This window comes from Muntiacus reevesi, unplaced genomic scaffold (assembly GCF_963930625.1).
Source record: "Muntiacus reevesi unplaced genomic scaffold, mMunRee1.1 SCAFFOLD_59, whole genome shotgun sequence".
In the NCBI taxonomy this organism is placed as follows: domain Eukaryota; kingdom Metazoa; phylum Chordata; class Mammalia; order Artiodactyla; family Cervidae; genus Muntiacus; species Muntiacus reevesi.
In genome coordinates, this window is record NW_027077848.1 from 1 (window position 1) to 6,691 (window position 6,691).

Here is a 6,691-nt window from a genome sequence, read left to right on the forward strand (position 1 = left end):
ACCCACTCCAGTATTCTTGCCTAAAAAATCCCAAGGACAGGGGAGTTCGGAGGGCTACAGTCTAAAGGGTTGCAAAGCGTCAGACATGACTGAGCAACCAAGCACAGTGTATATATATGTTCATCTACTAGCAATGTCTCAAATAAATAAAGCAAAAGCTGAGAGAATACAAGGGGAAATATCTACAGTGGTAAACGGGATATTTTAATACACTCTTGTCTGTGTAATTGATACAAGCAAACAAAAGGTCACTTATGACCCTGAAGATTTGAAATACGGGATTAACCAGCAAGATCCAATGTAAATATATTAGAACACCACATTCAATAGCTATAGGGAAAAAATAATATACTGGGGCCATAGTGCAGATCTCAAATGTTAAAGGTCTGAAATCACAGACCTTTGAAACACTGAGATTGTTCTCTGATGACATTGCTATGTTGTTAAGAGTTCTCTGATGACATATCTTATGTTGTTAGAAATAAAAGACATTTGAAAACAACTAGAAAATCTCCATGTGTTCAGAAATCGAGAAATATAATACATTCAACTTATCCAAGTGTTAAAGTAGATACCAGTGAAAATTAGAAACCATTTTAAAGTGAATTATAAAAGTACTATATATTAAAATTTGAGTAATGTTGCTAGCTGAAACAGTACTTAGAGGGAAATGCTCAGCCTTAAATGCATATATTTAAAAGGGAGAAATGCTGAAAAGTAGTGATCTACAAGAAGTTAGCAAAAGAACAAAAAAGTAAATCCCAAAAAGTAGAAGGAAGGAAATAAAGAGCAGAAATCAATGCAATAGAGAACAAATATGTAATAAAAAGAAAAGGAATCAGCAAGATTCAAAATTTGGTTCCTTTGAATGACTACTAAATTCCCAGGGAGACTGAATGAGGAAAAACAGAAGGTAGTTTTAGCCTATAACAGATACAATAAGATAATTCTTTACTGCAACCATTAAACGGATACTAATATTTATTATAAATAATTTTATGCTAGTAAATTTAAAAAGTTTAGATGAAAAGGACAACTTCTTAGGGGGAAAACTACCAAAATAATCAACAGAAAATCTGAGAAGGTTAAAAATTAAAAATCAAAGGAGTAATTAAAAATCTTTCCACAAAGAAAATTACCAGCCCAGATGGCTTCTCGGCCAGATTCTCACAGAAATTTAATGGAACAATTCAGTCCTACTTAAACTTTTTCAGAATAGAAAATGAGGGTCAGCTCATTTTATAAGGCTAGTATGAGATAACCGCTGATTTCAAATCCTGACAAGGACAATATAGGCCACCTCACTGATACAAAACTATTAACAGAATATCAAACTGAATCCAGAAATACATAAAAAGAGTAATACTGTAAAACCAAATTAGGTTTACCTCAGAAATCAGGTTAGGTTTAAGATTTTAAATAATATGTAATTCAATATATTAACATAGTGAAGGAGAAAAGTCATACAGTAATGAAAAGCTGCAACAACAACAAAAAAAGCATTAAATTCAAACAAACAGAACAAAACACAAAATTCTTAGTAAACCGGTACAGAAGGGAACTTCTTTAAACATGATGAAGGGTTTCACAGAAACAAAACAAAACGAACTTGAGCAAACAGGCCTGGAGGGAAATGCTGAAAGCTTCCTCTTGGAGACCGGGAACCAGAAGGGCAGGAGCTCTGGGGTGGCGGCAGCGCTGTGCGTCTTGACCTGAGCAATAAGTTCATGTGTGTTTGTGTGTTTGCAGTAACATGTAAAGTTCTCCATGGTGCTTTTAAATACACCTTGAAATATATATTAAAGACAAAAAAGAAAGAAATATTTGGAAATAAAAGGCTAACCTAGCCTATCACTCAAGCTTGGCAACTCCGTAGGTCCTCACCTCCCCACCACCACCCAGCTACCGTTACTTTCAAACCAGTTAACATTTATTGGGCTTACAAGACATGGTACAATGTGGCAACATGTATCATGAACCTTAACAATGTCTAAGATGAAACCTTATTCCATTACATTACTCCAGTGCCAATCATTCCATTCTAAGGAAAAAGACAAAGAGAAAAATATCCATGTGTTAAGACATTCACTGCCCACATGATGATAAAATAGAAAACCTAAACTAAATAACCAACTCCAGGAAACAATTAAGAAAAATAATTTTTACAATGGGATTATACAGTCAATAAAAATAAGATTTATCAAATATTCCAAGAAATGAATATAACCTAATTTTTAAAAAATTAGACATATGCACATGTTTACACTGTAACAGGGGGAAAAAGTCATAGGCACAAAGAAGAAAGTGAAAGACAGAGGGAAGAAGAGAGTGACAGAGGGTACTGAAAGCGGGAGGGAAGGGTTGGGAGAGACGAAAACTCAACTGGTTTTCTTCATATGTTGAGCTTATGAATGTCATCTGTACTTCTGTATTTCCTGAATTTTCTTTAATGACTACAGAAAACTTTAGTAATGGGGTACATAAGAGCTGAAGAAAATAATCACAAACCTAAGTAAAGTATCCTAAATATTTTAAAAAGTTCCTTCAAAGGGTAACTTTAAAATTTCAACTTTTATCTCAGTACCATTTTATTCAGATAAATTATTTAACATTTAAATTGTGTTAAGTCTATCATATGCTAGTTACTTAGCACAGAGAGAACTTTAATCATAATTAGTACTTAAAATAATATAACTTAAAAATAATAATTAGATTTCCAAAGATATATCATCTCCAATTTTCTGGCTAGAAAGTGAAAAGTGAAAGTGAAGCCACTCAGCTGTGTCCAGCTCTTTGCGACCCCATGGACTGTAGCCTACGAGGCTCCTCCATCCACGGAATTTTCCTGGCACGAGAACTGGAGAGAGTTGCTGTTTCTTTCTCCAGAGGATCTTCCCCACCCAGGGATCAAAGCCGGGTCTCCTGCATTGCAAGAAGACGCTTTTACCATCTGAGCCACCAGGGAAGTTCCCTTGAGGCTTCCCTGTGGCTCAGCTGATAAAGAATCCGCCTGCAATGTGGGAGACCTGGTACAGTCCATGGGGTCACAAAGGTCAGACACGACTGAGTGACTTTCTAGCTAGCTGCTGCTGCTGCTGCTAAGTCACTTCAGTCGTGTACAACTCTGTGCAACCCCATAGACGGCAGCCCACCAGGCTCCCCCATCCCTGGGATTCTCCAGGCAAGAACACTGGAGTGGGTTACCATTTCCTTCTCCAAAGCACAAAAGTGAAAAGTGAAAGAGCAGTCGCTCAGTCGTGTCTGACTCTTCACGACCCCATGGACTGCAGCCCACCAGGCTCCTCCATCCATGGGATTTTCCAGGCAAGAGTAATGGAGTGGGGTGCCATTGCCTTCTCCAGACTTTCTAGCTAATAAAATCAAGTCTTTAAATGACCTTCAGAACTCCCCTTGGTCTACCCTGCCCACACCTACCCTCTGACCTGCCCTGCCACACACCCCCCACCCCCGCTTCAGCCACGGCCTCCCACATGCTGCTCTTCCAACATGCCAAGGACATTTCCACGTTAGAAGCTGCTGCTTGCTCTACCCGAACATTTCCTTCCAGATAGTTCCATGGCTTAATCCACTCCACTCAGAAAAGGGCTTCTCAAAAAGCCTTTGCTCACCAAACTACCTGAAGTATTACAGCATCCTGTTACTTTTTAATCCCCTGAATCTATCTTATTCTGCTTCAAAACCTGTGAGCTCCCTGACGTGTGTGTGCAACTGAGTGTGCACACATGAATAATGTCTATGCCCCTCGCTGATATTTAAGCTCAGGAAGCACAGCTCTACTTTGTTTACCATTGTGTCACATGACCTGCCAATAGCAGGCTTTCAAAAATACTTGTTGAAAGAACAAAAGATGGTAACTGGTTTTAGTTTTGCTGAGAAAATAATGATGGAACACTACTAGAATTCAGTAAAGCTTTCAAATGAATTCATTCTCAATCACAAGAGCATTACACACATACTTTGGTGGTAGGAGTACAACGTTCACAATTCAGGGTTCAGTAACAGGAAGGAATGGGGACTTCTTATGTTTCTCTGCCCCTTTCTATATCCTTCCTTCCTCTCATTCATCCATAAATGGTTACTGTGTACCACTAAGTCAGAGAGTATTCTACACATTAAGAACACACAGACAATTAAGGCAAGTTAATGCATGAGACATATGAGCATAATAACCATAGAACATGGCATGCAACAGAGTTCTGTGAAGTTGTAACATAACAGAGGAAGTAATCCACTTTTAGGGGCAGGTGTTCAGGGAAGTTTCAACAGTGATGACATTCAACAAACACTTGCAAAACCAAATAACAAAAGATATGCTTCATTTTACTTTACATATGAAATGAGAGTATTAAGTCTGAAAGTGCTACAGTAATTTGCTACCATGAGATAAGCTCGCTTGAGAGCGAAACCAAAACAAGAGGAATGCCAGAGCAGGACCAGAGAAACTAAGCCAAGTCCTTGATGATTTCAGACTGGATGAAGCCCCAGATGAAGTTCAAGGACAAGACCTAATCATGCCCTTTACTGTGTAGCCAGTCTGAATTTGGTTTTCTGTCACTTGCAATATAAGTATACAGAAGAATCTCAGCGAATTCTTTGAAAACAACCAAAGCATTTGTTTTTTCAGTGTACAGGGGCACTATTGGTATTCTGGAAGGGACAATTCTTGTTTTGCGGGCAAACATCACAGGACACTTGGTATATCTCGTCTCTACCAGACCCACAGATTTCTAAACACCACTCATCTTCAAGAAGAACCACAGATCTATTCCCTGTTAGTTGCTACCTGTATCCATTCCTCACAGTGCACGCGTAAATGTTCTTAACAACAACCTTAAAAGATCTGGGATATACCAATCAAATATACTAATTTTATATAGTAATCCATTTTAATTAGTCATTCATGACTATCTAAATGACTGATTCAGTCCTAAACACAGCTTATACCCGCTCTTGAGATAAGCAGTGATTTAAGAATGCCACTACTATCTGAAAATTCTCATTCATTTAAGCTTACTTCTCCATACAATATTATCAATATATGTCACTGACAATGTTGGTTATCTTCCCTGTAGCCATTCATCTAATTTCTTCCTAGACTGAAATGCTAGATATTGGTTTTTCTTGTCCCCTTGCAACTAGGGCATAAGTAATAAGGCCAAAATGAAACCTGATACAGGCTTTCTGTTAAAGGTTTACTTGCCTCATCAAGAGATGAGAGGGCAAACTTCCTCCCGTCTTTGGTGGTTGTGTCAGAATGTGATTCCTGGAGCAGAAAGAGAAACATGCAACTATGAAAGGATAAACCTGAGCACAAAGGTCGCCACACTACAGATAAAGATGGAAAGCACTTGGATTCAATCTAGAGGGGAAGCCAGTCTGAGCAGGAACCCAAATGGGAGGGCAGTTTAGAGGAAACGGAAACACAGAACCTCTGTGCTGACTGAGGACTGAGGACTGAGCAAAGCCAAGCTTATGCACAAACTGCCCTTTAAACTAATCCTACCTATGCCTTTGCCAATTACCTGAGCTAATACACTTCTTCTGTTTTTAAATCCTATTTGCATCCTAACTGATACAGGAAACAGCTATGTTTAGGGGAAAGAGCAAAATCGAGACACTGCAGGGAATGTAAAGAAACTTTCAGACATAAGAGAATCAGGAACTATAAAGCCAAGAAACAAGAAATCAGATCATTTCATTCCTATGGAGTATATTTCAGAAGTGGTCTAAGAAAACCTGGATGATTGAGATAAGGCCGTTAGCTTTGGTAATTAGATCATCAAGATGACTTTTTAAAAACCAATTTCGGTGCTGCGATGGTAAGGGAAGTCAGAGTGCAAAGGAAAGAATAATTTACACTTTTAAGAACTCCATAATGCACCAAACCCTTGGAAAGACATGTAACGTGTGTTAAACTCCGTCGATTACAACTCTGTGAGGTAAGGATAACATTCTGTGGTGTCCTTAGTCACTCAGTCTTGTCCGACTCTTTGTGACCCCATGGACTATAGCCCACCAAGCTCCTCTGTCCATGCTGACTCTCCAACAAGAATACTGCATTGGGTTGCCATGTCTTCCTCGTATAACATTCTACTTTACAGACAAAGAATACAGCCTGAGTAGTAAGTTGCCCACAGCCACACAGACAGTAACTGGTTTCAGTAGATTTCAAAATCAGATCTTTGAAGCTTAAAAGTAAACGTCCTTCCTACTATACCCCTTCATGGATCACAGACTCGTCGTGGTGAAGGGGCTTGTGTAACTCAGTGAAGCCATGGGCCATGCCGTGCAGGGCCAGCCAAGACAGACGGGTCCTGGTGAAGAGTTCCGACAAAACGTGGCCCACTGGAGGAGGGAACGGCAAACCACTCCAGCAGTCCTGCTGCGAGAACCCCACGAACAGCATGAGGCAGAAAAATAAGACACCGAAGATGAGCACCACAATCAAAAGGTGTCCAATATGCTCCTGGGGAAGAGTGGAGGGCAGTCGTTAGTTCCAGAAAGAATGAAGTGGCTGGACCAAAGCGGATATGACGCTCAGTTGTGTGGATGTGTCTGATGGTTAAAGTCAAGTCCGACGCTGTAAAGAGCTATTGCTCTTTTTTTGCATGGGAACCTGGAACGGCAGGTCCGTGAATCAAGGCAAATCGGATGTGGTGAAGCAGATGGC